General features: G+C 34.3%; 1 pseudogene; it reads right to left on the reverse strand.

The window, feature by feature from the left end:
* Positions 1 to 770: 770 nt before the first annotated feature.
* On the reverse strand, positions 771 to 3,344 carry LOC113604841 (ATP synthase F(0) complex subunit C2, mitochondrial-like; annotated as a pseudogene).
* Between the last annotated feature and the right edge of the window lie 18,053 nt (positions 3,345 to 21,397).

Here is a 21,397-nt window from a genome sequence, read left to right on the forward strand (position 1 = left end):
GAACTAGGATGTCTGCTTATTTATGTATTTGACAGCGGCTGTAGATTGAAGTAAGAGGTCAGGGGAACCACAAAATATTATAAAAAGTAAAATCAAACCCAAGCAAATCCAAAGAAAACTTTGAAAGCCAGGGAACCTGCAACCTTGGCTCACTTGTCCATTAGCAAAATCCCTGAGCCAATCACTTGGTACATTTTAATCAAGACAATGAAAATACAAGCTGTCAAGCACATCATGCTGGTCTTAATGAACAGTTCTCAAAGAAAGCAATCCTTGCTACCTGCACTGGCACTGGTAGGACAGGACGAAAATGGACCTTGTCATATTTTATTGTTTTTGTACAGGTACGATGTGTGCTCAATGAGAATGCAAGATTTAAAGGGAGGAGTTTTAAAAATCTTTTCGGGGTACCTAGCATATGACTGAACACAGAGTTATAAAAACAGTAAAAGACTCACAGCTGAACTGAATTGAAATGTGGCTCCTAAGGCCATTAACAACAAACAAAGGTAAAGGGATTTGTTCATTTGATAGTATAGAGTCACTGTCTTATAGTAGTGAGATCTACAGATAGATTAAAGAAATGTACAGAATTATAAAGATTGCATGTAGTGATGATCCATCTTCATGGAAAATGACAGAATTCTCCCTCCATGTAGCACATGATGAAAACACTTTAATTCACCATTCTTTCATTTTTTTAATTTGAATAGTGGATGTCACCTGAAAACAAGCCTTGACCACCTGTGTAATTTTTTTTTCTTATTAATGCAGTATTTATTTGTCTTCCCTCTGTCAGACCCCGAGCCAACCACTTTCTCCAGGTTGTCTGAGGTTTAGGAAAAGAAAGCTACAGGGTAGATGAAACATGGGAGAAAGCCATATATGAAGTGGAGAAGGCTCCTTCACATGGTGAAGAGTTTCAGAAAGGCCACCATCAGGCAAAAGAGTCCCATGGCCTCCAAGAGGGCAAAGCCCGAAAAGGAGCTATTGCTTCAGAGAGGGGTTCCTGGCATAACAAATGATGAGGCTCCCAAACACAGTCCCAATTCCAATACTCCTACCGTGGCAGCCTAAAGCCCCAATGAACTTGGCTGCTGTGTTGATGTCTATTGAAACGCCACTGGTTCGGAAGCTGCAGCTAGGCATAAGTCAGGTCAAGGGATTTGGGGCTGCCAAGTTGCTGATGCTCTCATCTGTCAGTTTCTCTGATGGTTTTAGATAGTGATCAGCTCAACAGCTGAGAGGTGCTACTGACCAATAAAGGGGTGGGAACAGACTTCCTACAGGGGTACACTTTTGGGGATGAGGGGCTATGACGGGACAGCTGCTCCCAGCGCAGAGAAGACAGACCTATACTTAATCTTTTTCAAGATGTCCCAGCTCTGAAGTTACAGCAGCAGAAACTGAACATTTAGCCTGGAAAGAAAGGAATTGATATTTAGCAGTCCAAGATACCAACAGTGTTTTGACGATGTTTTCTTTAACAGCATAGTATCTGAGACTCATGATAGTATACAAAATGAGCAAACAACAGAAATCTAGACAATTTTTTTAATGTAACAAGACTGTGTGTAATGAACACCAAAAGTGACAGTACAGACAAGGGCTGTGGGAGCTCAGAGAAAGGACAACAGCAAGGGCTGCCCTGGGGCGGGGATACCCCGTCTCAGAAACTTGGTCCTTGCTAAGAACTCACACTGCCTCACTGTCCCCTGCAGAGCCTCTCAGAGAATTCTTTGGATTTCACTTGGATAAATATGAAATAGATAAAATTACAACAGTGAACAGATTATGGATATTCTCTTTACTTGCCTTTACTTATCTACATGCCAAGCTGAACAAAAGACAAAGTAAATGAGACGTGCAAAGAAAGACTGAGGAAAAAAATGCAAATAACTTAGAAATAAATACACATAATTGTGATCATAAGCTTCTACTTTCTACCTCTACTTTTCTTCTTTTTCACCTGTGTCTTGCTATACTTTTGTTTATCCTCTTAAACCAGCTTCAATCCTTTCTAGAATGTGGCATAACATACATTTAAAATAAGAAAACACACATCATCAAAGACCACTGTATTGAAAAAATATACTATTCTACGTGTTGGTGTTTCTCAAGCTTAATTTAACTCCTAGAGCTCTATTAATGCACATCTATCCACATCCATTTGTAGTGCTTTTAGGGATGCAAGTGCATATGCAGATAAGTGCACTTATAAGTTCACAGCTCAATAAATTTGTATAAAATAAACATTTCTATTAACAGCACCAACATCAAGAAAAGAGAAATTACCAGAATCTGGAGAAGCTCTCCTGTTCTACCTTTCTGTTTCTGCTTTAACGATGGTACCCACTGTCCTGACTTTTATCACCATAGTACAAGATGGTCTTTTTTTTGTATATTATAAAAATGGGATCATACCATGTGTATTTTTCTGTGTTATTTGTCCAAATTTGTGTCCATATAATCATATTTATGTTACTCATTGTATAAACTTAAATTCATAAATTCCCTGGATAAATGACCATTCAGATCATTTGCCAATTTTTTAATTGGGTTATTTGTCTTTTTGTTGTTGAATTATAAGAGTCTTTATATATTCTAGATACAAGCCCCTTATCTCCCAATCTATGGGCTGTCTTTTAGCTTTTTTTAAAATTCCAATATAATTAACATACAGTGTTATATTACTTTCAGATGTACAATATAGTGATTCAACATTTCTATATATTACTCAGTGCTCATCATAATAAATGTACTCTTAATTCCCTTTATTCTCTTTCATCACTTCCCCACCACCTCCCCTCTGGTAACCCACCAGTTTCTGTCTTTTACCTTTCTGACGGTGTCCTTTGTAGCAAAACATTTTTAATTTTGATCTTTAAGTTATGCATTTTTAAGTTATTTTTTTCTCTTGTTACTCAAGCTTTAGTGACATATCTAAGTACTCTTTTGCTAAATCCAAGGTTACAAAGATTTACCCTCATATTTTCTTCTAAGAGTTTTATAGTTTTAGTTTTTACATTTAGGTTTTTTATTCAAGTTAATTTTGCCCGTGAAGTGGAGGTCCAACTTCCTTCCTTTGCATGTGGCTATCTTGTCATCTCTATAGCATTTGTTGAGAATACTATTCTTTCCCTACTTTTGATGGTTTTGTCACTGTTGTCAAAAATAAGTTGACCATAGATGTATGGATTTAAATACAGACTTTCAACTGTATTCCATAGATCTATATGTCTATCCTTAAGCAAGTACTGTAATGCCTTGGTTTTTGTTCCTGTAAAGTATGCTTTCAAATCAGGATGTTTAAGTTGCCTTACTTTGTTCTTTTTCAGGATCATTTTGGCTATTCTGGGTCCTTTGTACTTCCATACAAATCTTAGAATCATCTGTTAATTTATACAAAGAAGTCAGGTGAAATTTTGATAGAGATCTCAATGAACCTGTAGATCAGTTTGGGGAGTTCTGCCATTCAACAATGTTAAGCCTTTTAATCCATGAATATAGCATGTTTTTCTATTCATTTCGATCTTTCTAGATTTATTGAACAAAGTTTTGTAGTTTCCAGAGTACAAACTTTGCACTTCTTTTGTTAAATGTATACCTAAGTATTTCATTCTTTTTTATACTTCATAAATGGTATTGTTTTCTAAATTTAATTTTTACATTTTTATTGCAAGTATATAAAATATAATTGAGCTTTATATAATGATCTTATATCCTGAAACATTCCCAAAATGATTTATTAGTTTTAACAGTTATTTATTGGATTCCTTTCTATATATATAAGATCATATCATCTGGAAATAGAAATATTTTTATTTATTCCTTTCCAATCTGGAGACCTTTTATTTATTTTTCTTGCCTAGTTTCCCTGGCTAGAATCTCATGTACAGTGTTGAATACAAGTGGCAAGAGTGTTCCTACTTTTAGTCATTCACCATTAAGTATGATGTTACCTGTGGAATTTGAGTAGGTAACACTTACAAAGTTGGGGAAGTGTCTTGTATTCTTTTTTTTAATGTGTTTTTTCATGAAAGAATGTTGGATTTCATAAAATGTTTTTTCTGTGTCTATTAAGATGATCATAGGAGTTTTGCTTCTTCTTTCTGTAGACATGATGTATTACATCAGTTGATTTTTGGATGTTAAAACTAATTGCATTCCTGGGATATGTACCACTTGGTCATGGTGTATAATTATTTTTGTGTGTTTCTGGATGTGGTTTGCTAATTTTCTTGAGGATTTTTACATCCATAAGAGATACTAGTACACACTTTTGTTATTTCAAGGTGTCCTTGTCTAGTTTTGATATGACAGTGGTACTGGCGCTATAAAAATAAGTTGGAAAATGTTCCTCTCCCTTATCTACTTTGGAAGAGCTTGCGAAAGATCAGTATTAATTGGCAATTAATTTAGAATCATTAATGTTTTACAAGATAGAGGTTAGGAAGTACTGTTTCAGATAAGCTAGTTTCTAGACAGAATAACATAACAATCTAATATTTTTCTTTTTATCTTGAGATTCCTTTTGATTTTCTTAAACACTTTTGGAGAAATGACTTTGCAGATAGTAGCCAGAATTAATTTTATTTTATTTTCAGTTACAATTTCCTGATGCCTAGTGATATGGAATGTTGAAGTATGCTAGAAACAATTTGCTCAACACTGATGAGAACTTAATAACCAGGTATTAGCCTTGAAGTTAGTTAAGTAATTTGATAGGTTTTAATTGATGCTGTTATTTGGTTGCTGTTTCTCTGTTTTGTTTTTTTGTTTTGTTTTGTTTGTTTGGTTTTTTCTGTATTTTTTTTGGTTTAGGATATAAGGCAAGGTTACAATGAACTGGTCACAGTGTCCTCTAGAAGAAGATATCCAGAAACATAGTAGTAACACAACTTGGGTTGCATTATGAATACAGGAAGGGAAAGTGCACACCATGAGAAAGAATGGAGCATCTCATTATCCTCATGGAGGATCTTACAAAGAACTTATTACAATTTGGGCTTTGAGTAGGTGTTTTACAAGAGCATTCAATCAAGTGAGGCTTTGGTCTAAATTAGATGCTCTCAGGAACTGTAAATAGTTCTATAATTGAGTGAAAACCTATCTCATTTAGAAAGGGAGAAGACCAGAGTAAAGAGTAAAGCTAAATCTGGGATAGGGTGATGTTAGATATTTTAGGGTTGGCACCGTGATGTTTTTCTTTTAATCCACATCAAGAATTGTTCGTGTTTTTGTATCACTTCATTACAGTCACAGAGTAATGCTGTCTAGCTGTTGGTCAGGTCAGCTCCTAACAATATCAAGGCCTACCTGTCAGAGTCCAGCAAGTCCTGAATTTTTAGGGGCTAATTTTCCTTTCCTCATGGATGAACTATATAATAAAAAGCACATAGTCATAATAAATAGCACATTAAAATAAAATCAAAGAACCATGGTGATATAATTAAATTTACAACATTACATTTTGTACATTAAAACAAAGCAATTCTTCTATGCTATTTTTTTCCCTTGGTGTTGTCCACAATATAAAGATATATAAAGTACTGTATGATCTAGTAGAGAATGCTGGGGGAAAATTTTACAGTAAGATTGTGACTAGATCTCATGTTTGAACAATCAATACAATCCAAAGTGTGGTCTAATGATCACAGCCCCTCATGAAAAACAATTTATCATTGAAAAGTAATAGCTTTCTAATAATGTGACAAATATTATTCCTAAATCTCAAAGTCAGCAATAAAGTTTGAAGTCCTCTATTTATATTCTAATCTTTCACTAGGTTCTACACTATCAATTTACTAAGTTTCATGCTAACCTTGGAGAGTTAAAGGACACTCTTTGGAGTAAATCAGCTGTTTGTCCTTCAGAACAGTGAATTCAAGTGAAATACAAACCCATGAGAAGACCTACTTTTAAAACAGAGCCACTGCATTATAATTTGCATATTCCTTTATTTTTTAAAGAAATTTGCTTATTTCCATTCATATTATTTTATTAAAGTAACCTGACATCACCATTACTGATGAATTTGTGTCACTGGTGAAAAACATATATATGCCAGGGTAGGCTTAGACCTCAGTCCACTTCAAAAAATAATTCTACATGCAAGTTACACAACAACGTGTGTAATGAAGCAGATCCATGTTGTTGAAATGATGTCAGAATAGCCTGAGCATTGTTTTCCCTCACTAAAGTTGCATTGGATAACATATATGTTTTGCACACTAAATAACACTAAAAGACTGCTTAATAGTATCAGTTTACATTGTCAAATTCATTCTAAATAATACATAAAATTAATTAAAAAATTTATTAACATTTTTGAAAGTATAAGTACATGTATGTGAGCTAATGTTACTAAGCCAATATCCCATAATATGTATGTTTTGTAATATTAATTCTCTTAGAGCAAATACCTCTGCTTTACCCTTACTTATGTAAGGTTGACTTAGCTATTAATAAATTATTCTTCCATATAAGTTGTAGACACATTATGTTAGGTTTATATTTCAAATTGGAAATGTCACTGGAAGACAGTGAGTCATCCAGGATAACTGACTGATTTATAATGGTTAGCCATTTCTTCTAAAAACAGGGAATGTTTCTGGAAAAATTAAGATCTTCTTTTACTTCCTTAATTATTTCTATAGTTTTTTTTCCATATTGTACACTAGATAAATTACCATATAAATTGAAGTTTTTGTTGTGAGTGTGATGGTGTCCTATTTTGAATTTTCTAGTTGGTGCAAAGAATATGAAGGGTCTAAGATTTTTACCCAGTATACAAGCTAACAAGTTAGCCTACCACACTTTAATGGATGCCCGCAGGAAAAACCTGACTCTTGGTTCAGAGACCAAGGGTAATTTATTACTCACAGCAATAACATTAGCCAGAATATTAGTTTTTTGCCCCGGTTCTCTGAGCTCCAATTACCATGGAGAAATGAGAAGAGGACCAGAGGAAGGAACTTTGAGGACAGAGAACACACACCTTTTATAATGGAAAATAAACAAGTCTGTCCTATTCTAAGTACAAATATCCTTGAAAAGATAGCCTAGAACAAAGGCAGCCTTGCCTTTGCCCACAATATAGATGAGAGAGCCATAGAGAGGCGCCTCTCTTTATTTGGTTATTTCTGCAGTACACAAATATTACTGCTTCTCAAAGGTTGATTGTGTGTCCAGGCAACTTACAAGACTCTCATTTGTTCCTATAGTTTGTATGCTGATTCTGTTGCTTGCTTTCCCTTAGGTAGATGATTAAACATCTATATATACCGACAATTGTATGCTTTCTTTTCTAATCCTTGCAACTCTTAATTCATTTTCCCTCTTTTAACATTAGGCAGAAATTCCAGGGGTCTATTAAATGTGGCTTTGTCACTGATCTTAAAAAAAAAAAATCTACAGGTGTCTCAAATTTCTCTGTCAGATATAATGTTTGTTATTGGGTTTCTTGTACCATTTTTATTAAGTTAAGGAAGTTTCCTTCCAGCCTTCATTTATTGAATTTTTAAATTAATAGAGGCTATGTTTTGTAATATTAATTCCAAAAGAACGTTTTTCTTTTAATAGACTGAAAATTGTCAATAGATTTTTCTGATACTGAACAATTCTTATATTCATATGCAATCATGCGATTAAATAAAACTGTAGGATTTGGTAAACTTATGCATTATTTTAAAATCTATATTCCTAAGTGAAATGGGCCTGCATTATTTTGTCATTACCCTTATGGTAATCAGGAGTACACTAGCTTCATACAATGAACTGGGCATCTTTACCTCTTATTCTAGTTTGTGAAAAAATTTGTATAATGTAGGAATTTAATATTATTTGAAAGTTTGTATGAATTCACTTCAAAGCCTTCTGAGACTGGCTTTTTGTTTTGTTTATGTCTAGGGGCAATCTTGGCTATTTTAATTTTATTTAAAATTTATTGTTATGTTTTGGAACAGGACACTTTGACAGCATGTATTTTTCCATAATTTATACACTTTTCAAAGTTTTAAAATTTGTTAGTGTATATCGGAACTTATATATGACCTTGGAACTATCAAAAGTAGTAAGAATAGGACAAATTAGCAGATGGGGTTAAATAAACTCCTTCAAGGAGGAAAAATGAAAATGGATGTGTACTTAACAGTACATTCAAAAGTGACTGAATAGATTAATGGTCTACATGTGAAAGATAAACTATAAGACAATAGAAGAAAACAAAACTGGGTATCTTTATGATCTGTAGGCAGGAAAGTACTTTAAAAACAAAACTTCAGAGTCAGAAATCATAGGACAAAACTTTGATGAATGTCATTACATCAAAAGTAAGGATAGTTCTTCAGGGGAGGACACAAGAAACAAAATGAATAGATGGATGACATAGTGGGAGAAGGTGTATAAATGAAAGAGAGATTTAATGTATCAAAAAAGAAGACATGCATGTTAACATAAAGAGAAGCAAAGAGAAGCTTTCAAAAACCCACAGCAAACATAATGTTTACTGAGAAATGTTAGAAGCATTTTCTTTTTTAAATGAGAGTTGAGCAATGATGCCTGCAAGTTGTGTTTGGGTTTGCAGGCACACAACATTTAATGCATCAAAGTAAAATCCCAGTCCTCATGCGGTTTTTGTCACTTTGGGTCTTTCATTAATGGATATTGTCTTTTGAACTTGTACCTGATGGGGAGATGTTGGTCAAAGGGTGCAAACTTTCACTTATAAAATGAATAGCTTTGGGGAATTTAATGTACAGTATGGTGATTATAGTTAACCATAGTGCATTGTATCCTTGAAACTTGCTAAGAGAGTCTATCTTAAGTGTTCTCACCCCAAGAAAAAAGGTACCTGTAAGAAGTGATGAAGGTGTTAATTAGCTTGACTGTGGCAATCATGTCACAATTCATGTGTATATTAAATCATAACATTGTACACTTTAAGACAAAAACATCACATCGTACAACCTAAATGTATACAATTTTTACTTGTCCATCATGCCTCACTAAAGCTGAGAGGGAAAATGAAAAATATATATATATTTTTAAAACGTTTGTTTAAATAGTTCAGGAAACGCTGGATTTTATTATTTATACCTAGCAAGATTCAGGGAGGGTTTTTTTTTCAAAAATTAACCATATTTTTAATAAGCTTGTATACAAGGAAATCATGAAATAAGCACACATGATGGAACACTGGGTAAAGAGTCCATTGACTAACTTAGATTATTGAGTACCTATTGACTTAAAGTAGTATTCCATTACAGAATCTATTATAATTTAGGGTTTTTTTTTCTTGACTATTCATTCTGCCTTTTCTGACCATAGCCTAATGTAGTGTCACCATGGGATTCTGAGTAAGAAGCTGATTTTCAGAAGAGTTATGAATCAAGGAAACAAGTTTTCTATAAATTAGTTAATTTAAATTCCATAAGATTCAGTAAGTCAGAAAACGTTAATGGATATTTTTGTTAAATACAGTGCTGTTATACATTGGGTCAACTAATAACAAAACCTGTATCAAAGTGATTTTTGTGAGTAATATACATCCAGATCTTCTGAGGCTGTATATTATCATCTAGAAATAGAGGTAGCACTTTGTTCTTTTAAATAAGCTTCAAATAATAGTCCCTAATGAGTAATGAACAGAGGAGATAAAACAATTAGATTTTTATCTTTTTACCACTGAATTAAACTTACATTGTAAATTTTGACTTTTAGGCATAGAAGAGTAGAAAATAAGGCAAAAGTTAAAAAAAATAATATAAATGAGTCACCAAAAATTAGATTTCATCAACTGACTAAAGTAGTTTATCATCTTTAGTACGTTTATAACAAGCTAAAGAAAAACTGTTCTGCTATCAGGGAAAAATTTTTGTTACTGGCATTGTTTGTTTCTATTTATTTTTGAACCTCAAAAAACAACATTCACTGTATTGGTTGAATTAATTGAATAATTACTAGTAGGTGATGTTCATGTTATCTGTGATCAGAAAGAAAAGAATGTACTGATTTTTTTTTTTATCTAATTGAGTTCTGTTTTCATTACCCTGATATTTTAGGAAAGGCCTATTGGAGATAATCAGAATCTGTACTGACTTGTGTTGAGATCTGAAGTCTAATAAACTTATCTGAAGTTACTGGTAAATCCCAGTGACTTAAAATATATGATCACCTTTAATTTAGTGTTTACAATGTACTTGCTAGTTTTTTAGTCAAATCTTGGGTCAGAGCGCATCTGATTATTTTTTAGCAGAAGCTTTCTGGTATATTTTGTCTTTAACATTTCCTGCATATGTATTTTTTTATAGTTCACTGGAATGGTTGACACTGATTTTTACCACCTGGTTACAAAAGAATGGGAAAAGTGAGATCAACAGAGATTACGTGAAGAAAAACAAAAAGCTACAATGTATCACATTGTCAGTTAAAGATCATTTGTATCCTTAAATGAGATCCAGAGAAACAGAGTGCAGAGAATCAATACCAGACAGTCATTATATCAATATTATAGAACCGGCTGGATGGCTTATAGGATCTATAATTTAATATACAGCAGAGAAATTTAAATGATTAAGGACTCTGACATCACTTTCTTGCCCTCAACAAGGGACGTTAACAAAAAAGGTCAAGTTGAGGTGTGATAAAAACAGATGGTACTTTCCTGGCAGTCCAAAGTACACTGGTTTACCGTTATATATGGATATGGAAAATTCTAATTTACTGGAGTGGATATGAAAGTAAGACAATATATGAGACCTGACAATCTGCAAAAAGTCCTTTTGTTCACCTCCTCCACTGTTCTAGCATCTTCTCCTTCCTCCCTTGCATCCATATTGTTCCTATGGGAGGTGTCACACTTTTATATAATCAGGTTACTTTAGGTAAAATTGATGAATTCAATGGAGGGCATCAGATCCAACCTTTCCCTTAGAGTAATAATTCCTTTCTCTAGGATTTGTAAGCTCAGACTTTTAAAAGATCCGAGGCATTCTCTTGGATAACTGAAGTTAAGAAGATATAAGATCTGTAAGTTGAAAGCTGTTAGAGGTCATGTGGATAGAGTAGGTATGTGTAGATAGCAAAAGAAATAATGCCAACATGCACAGTGGAAAAGACTTTACTCCCTAGGAGCAGTTCTCTTGGCCAAGGATGCTTATCTAGACTTCTACTGCCAGAGAATAGAAGCATGTCATTCCTCTACTGGTATCCAAAATTATCAATGAAAAGAAGTTTTAATGATTGTATCCTCTTCCAGTAAACCAGCAGGGGTGCATCTGAATGTATTTCTAGTTCAATAGAAGTAAAAACTCCATCGCTGGATTTTGCCTCCACCAAAGGCTTATGAACAAATTCAGGATGATCTAATGTATACGAATAAATGTAGAAGGTCTCAGGTGGTCCTTTTTTTTCTTTAAAGGAATAGTGCTATTGTTGAAATTAGAGTCAGCAGGGAGCTGGTGCTGATATGGGGTTAAAAGCATCATCCAATACTGGGTAATCAATGGGTATTAGGTCAAGTTATGGTCTAACAGTGTTTTGCTGGCTTGAAAGTACTGTAGGTGAAAGAAACACAGGACAGCTTAGTTACAAATTGCACTTTATACAATACGTAAAGAAAATCCTTACAAGGAGACTTTAGAGTTGCCTGGCTTTTCCTAATTTAGTACTCAAAAACACTTAGAGGCTATATTGACAATTGAAAACATGGACTGGGAAGCAATCCAATGCTTAATTGTAGTTTCACATTGAATTTTATTAGATCTAGTGAGTATTTCAGTTAAATCAGTATGATAATATTATAAAGACTGGACAGTTCAGATGACTTCCTATGCATGGTAATCTAGGGGAAAAAACAAACAATGTACTCATAGGAAGAAGAAAAAAAAGCTTTAAAAAACAAGCAATTTTGCCACTAAATGTGGAACAGCATTTAACACTTCCTTCTTAAAACCCTACAGTTTTTGAGGAAGAAAAAATCAGGAAAATGAAACAAAGGTTTTTCCTGGCATAAAATTTCTTTCTCTCTTATTGTAAGTTTTCACAATTAACATAGATCAGAACTGTTCCAGATCTATTTAACCTGTAAAAATGCTCACCTAAAACTCTATTATAATTATCTAGTTGTGAAAAAATATTTATTTCCAATAGATATCAAAAAATTGACTCAAATTTGTATGTGAAGAAAATACTCAAGAGGTATGAATTCTTGGCAGGCTTAATGTTTAAAGTAGTAATACCTCTGTATGCATCAAAAAGAACAACAAGATCTTGTTATGCAAGTGAATATTTTTAATACAAATCATCAGAGCTACCATCGAGGAAAGTTCCTTTAATGTCCATTGTCTAACTTAATTCTCACAAGCATAAAAAGTACAACTCCCATGTTACAGAATAGTACATATAAAGTTAAAAAAAAAACACTTGCTTTACAACCCACTTTTTCAATAAGCATTTTTTAATGTTTTTGTTTTATATGAACTGCACTATAGATTAAATAACAAAATTAATAACTGTTCTTTCCATTGAAGGTCCCTAAAAGTGGTACAGCATGTATCTCTGGCAAGAATTGAACCTGGTTGTCTATGACCCAACATCCTTGATCCTTGTGCAGTGTTCTAAAATCTTCCTCCTACTTGTTCCCCTCCCCTGACACCAAAAAAATTAAAACACAAAGTGTGACATGGGGTAAGTGAAATCAGACCTAATTCTAAAGGAAGTTTTCCCATTTTGCTATATCAGTATGTGGGATTCTTGGGTTTTAAGAGAATAAAAGGTCAGCAGTAAGGCCAATGAATCGAAAATCTTCTGTCAGATAAGATGAGCAGTGTGCAATGGGACCTCTGATAGATGGGAATAAATAGAAGGCATTAGATCATTTGCTCTCTGAGCACTTTCCAAAATATCTTTCTCCTGAGTTCTTAACCTGGTGTTTGCAATTCAAAAGGCACCATGATCTTGTAGACCTTTTCCAATTACAGATCTCATTTTTAGTCCTTGAATCATAAAAAAAAAAAAAAAAAAAAAAAAAAACCTTTTTTTATTTCCTGACCAATTCTCTACCATATCCAAACTCCCTGTAAGGTGCTATATCATCTAAAAGGCTATATTCTTTCTGAAATAAATTTTCTTTGAGGTCTCTTGTTAATTTTCTTCCCTAGACCAAATCCCATTTATTAAAAGTGTTCCAACAGTGTGAAAGCTTTTCTGAGAGATCCTGAAGAAGATAATTTTCATACAGATAAAATGGCTAAAGGAGAGAAAAATAGAACCCTAGTTTGGTTGCCTCTTCAATTAGGTTGGCATGGTCTCCTTAGTTGTAATCTATTTAACTGCTTACAAAGCTGTTATAAACCCAAACACCATAAAATGAACCTACAATTTGCAGAATTCTGTGACTTAAACTATGCTCTACATCTAAAATGTCCTTAATGTGGGTTATACTGTAAGTGTCAAAGCAAAAGTAATATATAAAAATGCACTAGCTTTCAATAAGTGAAAGTAACAGTGTTCTATTTTGTATATTAGTTTAACCTTTGAAAAATCCTAGGAGATCTTATTATTATCCATATTTCATAAGTAAGGAAAATGAGATAACATGCCAGACTCTCATAGTTAAAAAGTTGTACAATTATTTAGTCTAAAGAAATATTAATCATGTGATAATACTGTTTCAAAAAAAAAAGATAATGTGATAATTTATATGACCCAGTATAAGGCTATAAAAAACTAAAGTCTGTTGAGGTCATGTCTAGGTGCCCATCTGCTTTCACTATTTTGGCTGAAATAACTGCCAACCTCTTATATATTAGCCCACCACGCTATCTGGTTTGCCAGTTTTAAAAATGCACTAATTTTAATTAACCTACTATTTCAGCCACTTATTTCTTAATTTATTCAGGCCATAAATATGATTTATGCTACAAGTTTAGTATTTAGAAAGCATTGCCTTGAATTATTAAATTAAATTTAATACTACCTAACTTGTCTCCTGCATTTTATGACTTTTAATTAACTGCCCATTATTTTTTTTAAATTTTATTTCACCAAAAATAAAATCTTTCCTTTTGAACATATAAAGTCAGCCCAGTTCCTGTTACCTCTGCATGTAAGTGCTTTTTGATTTATAACCTCAGTAACCTAAATGGATCTGGATCACTTAATAAATTCTGTTTTTAAATTTAATCATGCTTTTAGATAATACTCTGACATATAGGAACTTCTAGCAAATTTTGTTCTTTAAATTGAGAAAATGTTGTGACAGCTCTCTTCAAAACACTACGCTTATAAAGAGAAGTAAGATTCTTATCCCTGGCTTTTCTCTTTTAGAGACTGTAGCTTTTAAAACAATGTGAGGGTCTACATAGGCGATTGCCTTAGGCAAACGTGCTTTATTGACATGATACATTTTTCAGGGGAGCCATTCAATTCCTTTCTGGTTTTAAAAAAATTAAAGGAAATCACTAGTGACCACACCGATCCGTTCTATTTTCAAATACCTGCACTGTGATTTGGGACAGCTCTCTGTACTGATAGTAGAAAGTTCTCATCCCTTTCCCTCATGCCATACCCACACAAACAAACATACACAAATACACGGGTACAAACACAAATGCAACTTTGTGTGTGTGTGTGTGTATGTATATATTCAGTCACTGAATATATATACATAGCAGTGAATATATATATATATATATATATACACACACATACACATATATGTATATATATGTGTATGTGTGTATATATATACATATATATCTTTCCCACTTTATGCATGTGTGTATGTAAGTACATATGCATATATGTAAATAAAAGTAAATTTAATAGATTCACAAATACACATTAAATGGTATTCAATGGTTAAAAGAATTTTACATCTGAAATATCATAAGCCACATCGATTCATATATTTGGTTACGCAGTCTTGCACTCACACTTCCTCCAAAACTATTGTTTGTAAAGCCACATTTCAACTCTGTAAGCACGTGGGGTGAGAGAAAAAGTAGAGCCTGCAAAACTGCAATAATTACAATTTTATAATGCTGGCTTCCCTGAGCCTGTCTCTAAGAACCATAATTAATGCAATACATCCGTTAGCTTCTCTCAGGGGTAAAAGCAAGGATCTAATTGAAACCTTGTAAAGCGGTTTCACAAGTGAAATGGAAAGAATATGGGCATTTTACTTCCAGCCCCACCTTTACACAGTCACAGATTATTAATATTTCATAAAAATGTTGTAAACCTTCACGCTAATATCACTACAACTGATGAATTTAGGTCAATAATGACAACTGAATCTTTAATTGGTAATGTTTAATAGAATTTCTTTTCTGGAATGAGGAGCTACAGATTCTGGAAATGATTCTATAATTAGTAACAGTCATTTTATGATTCTGGAGAACTTCTAGATCAGTATATATAAATTTAAGACAAAAGAAATAGTCCATATTCTAGTAAGTAACAAGCTGATTCATATAAAGCTGGTACTGACAGCCTACCTAGATAAAATAAGCTAGGCTTATTATTCCAAAATAATCCATAGGTCAAAAAAGAAGTCATGGATATTAGACAATAAACTGAATGATTATGAAGATAAGCTCTTTATGCGAAAGGCCAGTGTACTTGTCTATACACTGAAGCCTGATCATCAAACAGGTACCGTTTGGCATATGGTAGATGCTGGGTAAATACTTTGCAGTTAATGAAAATAAGCCACACTTCCCCTACGCTTACTGTGTCTGGCGTCACTCTTTGAACACTGTAAACAATGCAGGTAGGAGTCTCAGTTTTAATTATGAAAAACTACCTATTTCTTCAGCTGCCCCCTCCAGTTTTCCTCCTCCTTCTCCTCCTCCTCCTTCTCCTCCTCCTCCTCGTGCTGCAAAATAGGAAACCTGAATGCTGAGCTCTGCTTGTAATCTCTTTTTGAAGAATCTTTACCTGTTCTTGAGGTTTTTGGCACAGGTTTAAATCTTTCATACCCAGTAGGTGCTATCATCAAAGGAATTACATTCAGTTACTGTCGGATTCATTTACTGCGAAGTATTTACCCAGCATCTACCATACGCCAAATGGTACACGTTCGATGATCAGGCTTCAGTGTATAGACATGTACACTGGCCTTTCGCATAAAGAGCTTATCTTCATAATCATTCAGTTTATTGTCTAATATCCATATGACTTCTTTTTTGACCTATGGATTATTTTGGAATACAGTTCCAAATTTCCAAATACATGGGAATTTTCTAGTCATTTTTTTTTTGTTACTGATTTCTAGTTTAATTTTATTGTGGTAAGAGGATCTACCCTCTTTGATTTTAATGTTTTAAAGATGAAATTTACTCAAAACATGGTCGACTTTGTTAAATAATCCATGTGCGCTTGAATGTTTACATAATTGTATCAAGCAGTGTTTTAATATTTCCATTAGGTCAAGTTTGTCAGTATTATTTCTCAAATTTTCTGTATTTTTTACTGTTTTCATCTTTTTCTGTTTGAGCAGTTGCTGAGGGAGGTATATTAACTCTCCTACTCCAATTATTGTCAATTTCTTCTTGGGATTCTGTCCTTTTTTTCTTTATTTGATAATGTGTTATTAGGTCTGTACAAATTTAAAATTACAATTCCCTAGTGAATTTAACCATTTATTATTATAAAATATTTCTCTTATTAATACTAATATCTTTCGAATAAAATCTACTTAAACTGATATAAATATATTAACAAAGCTAAACCAGCTTTCTTTTGTTTAGTGGCACATATTAACTTACTGTGTTATGTAACTTTGGTATCTTTGTAAGTGTATCTTTTAATGCACAATGCAGTTAGATTTTGTTGAAATTTAAATCCCTTTTATCTTGAATTGATTAGCTCATTTGAATTTGGCAAAACTACCATTGTAGTGCATTTAAATCTACCATTTTATAATTCGCCTGAACTATGTTTCTTTTTCTTTCTTTTCTTCTCTTATGTTGATTAAATTTCATTACCCTATTTTTCCATTCTGTGCTTGCCAGTTACTCATTTTCTGTATGTTTTTTTATTGTTATCCTAGAAATTACATTATAAACTTTGACTTATTGCATTCGTATATAAATTTGTACTTTAATTGGGGATTATGATGTGATTTTAGAAAGCATTTAACATACAAATATAATAGGTTTTACTTTTATATAAGCATTTTAATATGTTTTAGCTATACTTAGTATAAAATCTTTGAATGTTAGGAATGGACTATTTACTTAAAGCATGAGATAGCTATATGCAAGAGTAAATTAACAGTACACAAATTATTGTGAAAGCCAGGATTAGATCTACTTTTTGTCACTTAGGATACTGTGAGCTTTGTTTATTAGCTGTCACATATCCAAAAAATGACCTTAATTTTCATGTTTCATATGAATGTTCAGTATCCTGTTAGAAGTTGCAAGGTAAATAATAAAATCCCAAAATACTTAAAAGTAAATAAAATAATTATAACTTTAAAGAGTATAATAAGAAAATATTCTTATCTGGTCATAAAGAAAATGTTTTTAAAGTGCTCTCAGTTAAAGAAAAAAACAAAAAAAAACTTTGGTAAGAATTTGGTTATTAACCTACAGCTTTCCACTACGCTGATACTAGGAAACTTCCAGAAATAATACCATGTATTGCAGTGTATCGTTGAGGGTATAGTTTTTAATTTTCCCTGAAAGATTTCCTTAACATAATATTATTTGTGGAGAAAGGCAATAGTATAGTGTGGCATATGCTGCTGGTGCTCAGTCTGTATCCTCTCCACCTTGTCATTTCGGTAGATTTCTACACACTTTCAGTAACCAGTATCTGAATCTCTTTGCCTCAAGGCGAATCTCTGTGGAAGCTTAAATTGCCGTACTGCAGACCTGGTGTCACAGAGAAGTCATGGCTCATCAAAACAATATCTACCAAAACTTGATCTCAGTTGGTACATAAGTATCCCAACTCCCTCACCCAATAGGGACCATGACTTTGAGATTTCCTCATGTAGTTTAGGTTCCAGTTGTCTATGATGGTAACTTGTTTGGTAATGCATCCTTCATTAACTTATCCCCTTCTCTATCTCAATGTCCACTTAATTGCTTGTGTTTTCTGAAATATGTCACAAACTACTGACACGTGCATCATTCTCTCAGTGTCAGTTTCTGGGGGAACCCAGATTAAGGCACTTCGTACTAGAAGTGGTTTTAGGAAGCAGATCTTCAAGATAAAATTTTGAAATTTTGTCACTCAGTGAGTAGATGTTTCTAGGACCCCATTACTAGTAGTAAGTATGGTAATGAAAATTCCAGAGATGCTATAGCATTATAATAACCAAGCCATTTAGCTGTGGTGAATTGGGATACAAATGAAATAAAAGGCACTGGCTTGTGTAGTATCTCTTGAGATAGGAGACAATAATTATTGCAGGAGTGGTCGAATTTTTTGATCATTAAGTAATTAAAAAAAGTACCCTGAAGGTCATGTCATCTGGTATGAAGAGGCAAGCCACAAGCTCTAGCAGCATTAAAGACTCACCCACGCTGTATCTAGTGAGCACACCGAGCTCAATATCAGGCCCCAAAACAAAGGTATAAAGAAAGTGAAATTCACATCCTGGCAAGTCTTCTATTTTCAAGTCAGAGCCATGATAAGGGAAGGAGGGGACTTTAAGACCCTAAATGAGATATCTAGGTAAAATGTTTGAGAACTCTGACCGCTGATATTTCCTAGAACCCCCTGGGCTAGCAGAAATGGCACACTCTTCTTACCAGACAATAACAGCGTCCCTTCCTCTGGAGACCATGCAAAGACTTCAGCTGAGGCAGATCTTGTACAGCCAGAGCCGCTCCTAATTTCCCTCATTGTTTCTACACCAGTAATTGTGATTACAGCTCAGCAGGCCCCAGCTGGAGGAGTACTGGAACTGGCATATCAGGTAGCTATTGCTGCATAACAAATTCCTACAAACTTAGTGGCTTAAAATAACATATAATAACATAGTTTCTGTGAGTCAGTCTAGACATAGCTTAGTTGGATCACATTTGGTCTCTCACACAGCTGCTATCAAAATGTCAGCCCAGGCTTTGGTATCACCTGAGGCCTAACTGGGGAAGCAGCTTCTTCCAAGCTCATGTATTATGGGTAGCATTCAGATCCTGCAGGCTGCTGGACCATGATACTGCCTGCCTTGTACAATAAAAACAACAACACACATATACAACACAAAAACCTTAAAAACATGTGATCAAAAGGCTGATTTCAGCTACCACAATGCAACTTCATAACCATAAAACCAATTTCCAGGGAGCCTGTTCCAGAAGAGGCTGCATCCTCTCAAGGAATACTCTATAAAACAAAACAAGTGTACCTAATACCAAATTTCATAATCTTTCCTCAAAGGGACCTAAAGGGCCCACTTTTATAATTTGAAACGTGTTATAAACTCTGGGCTAACAATATGCTAGGGAGTCCAAAATGTCATCACAGACCCCTAGTTAGGATGCAAGCATGTGGAGGTCGGATGATAGATGGAATACTGGCCTTTAGTTGTATCATTGTGGATCCGGTGATTCCACAGAGCCCTCACCTCTGACATTTCTCAGTCCATGAATGCATAATCAGGATGCATTTACTTGGTTCACCGGGTTCCTATATCTGCAACCTGACCTGTAAAGGAGGGCAATAATGGTAGGAAAGTTCAAATGAAAGCCTTCCAAGCAGGTTAGTAAAGTAACGGCGATGCTATATCCCAGGTAGAAGAAAATGGCAATGGCAAAAGCCTAAAGGATGTAATGGTGGCAGTTTTTATTTTAATTCTAAATAGAATTGATGGGTCTACGTGTTGTCTTCCTTAAAAAAAAAGAGCACGGCGAATGATAGCAAGTAGCACACACTTAAACAGGTGTTATTTCCAATCACAGCTGTGGTGCCAGATGTGGAACTTTACTAGAACAGATCAATACAGACTTGAGCATTTGATATACAGTTATCGATCTGGCAAATGTGCTTTTTACCTCCAATACTAATCAGGAAAGAGGATTAGAAGCATTTTACATTCAGCTGGAATAGACATTAGTATACACTAATGGCCTTGCCCCAAAATAGCATTAACTCTACTAATTTTACCCAAATATCATCGGAAGAAGTCTAGATCTTTTAACCATGAAATAGACTGTATAGCTGGCTCTCTGTATCAATATCATATTAAAGAATTAATAATTAGGAGTTTTCTAAAGTAATTAAGAAAAGTGAGGTCATGGCCCATAGTCAGGAAGAATCCTGTCAAAGGATTAGTCAAACTGAGGGGAACATTAAACCTGTCTTGGTCAGGGCTCACAGAGTGAATGAGCAGTGCATCTCATGTAATATCACCTTGGATCTAAAGAACCCATTTTCAGAAAATGAAATGAACAATGAACATGTGAGTATGTAATTCTCTAGTCCTGGATATACCTCATCACTTAGAAGCTCTAAGCCTAATAGAAATGTTAGCATGGCCTCTTTAAATGCAGAGCTGAGATACCAGGTTGGGGATGATGCCATTCATGATTGAGTTGAGTGCTGCCCTTCAAGGTGTGGGATGTAGTTGAACCAATGACATTATATGGTGTTACAGCTCTCATAGAATAAATACATCTGAGCAACAGAAGATAGAAACTGGTTCTCCTCACCACACAGGAGCATGTGTCCTGTGCTCGCATTAGGACTTTGTACTTCCTATGCCTATTACTTTAAGCTCTGCTGGACCAGAGGTCCTGGTTCCCTGGGAGGACTCTTCTAATAGGTAACACAGTAAAAGTTACAGAAAACCTAAATGTCCAACTGCTACCTGATCATTGGGGTTTCTCCTAACTGAAGACTAGAAAGCATAATGAGCAAAATGTTACTATGTTAGCAGGAATAATAGAATCTAAATATCATGAGGAGATGGGATTGCTGCTACAGGATGGAGGCAGGAGAATTATGACTAGAATTCAAGATATTCCCTGGGCAGTCTTCAGGTGCTTTTATGATGAGTGATATTCATTAATGGATAATTACAACAAGGATGCCTCACAAGGTCATGTTATCCAGGAACACAGATCCCTATGGGATGAAGGACTATGTTTACTTATGGGGCACGACCAGTGAAGAGGCTGGCTGAGAGTGAAGGCAATATAGAAAATCGTAGTTGGTGAGAGGGAGGGAATGTATTTGTCCCACTTCTCCTTTTATTATATTTTTTCAATGAAACTGTGACTGGCCACCATGAAAAACGTTGATAATATTGAGATCTCCAGTGAATTTAACATGGGACATAGGGGGATGTGTCAAGGGCAAGTAAAGAATTACAGATGACCTTGGTGCTCCATCCATGTTCCTTGGAGTCTTGTCATTTAAGTGCATACTAAGT

Source organism: Acinonyx jubatus, chromosome A3 (genome assembly GCF_027475565.1).
Source record: "Acinonyx jubatus isolate Ajub_Pintada_27869175 chromosome A3, VMU_Ajub_asm_v1.0, whole genome shotgun sequence".
NCBI classification, from domain to species: Eukaryota; Metazoa; Chordata; class Mammalia; order Carnivora; family Felidae; genus Acinonyx; species Acinonyx jubatus.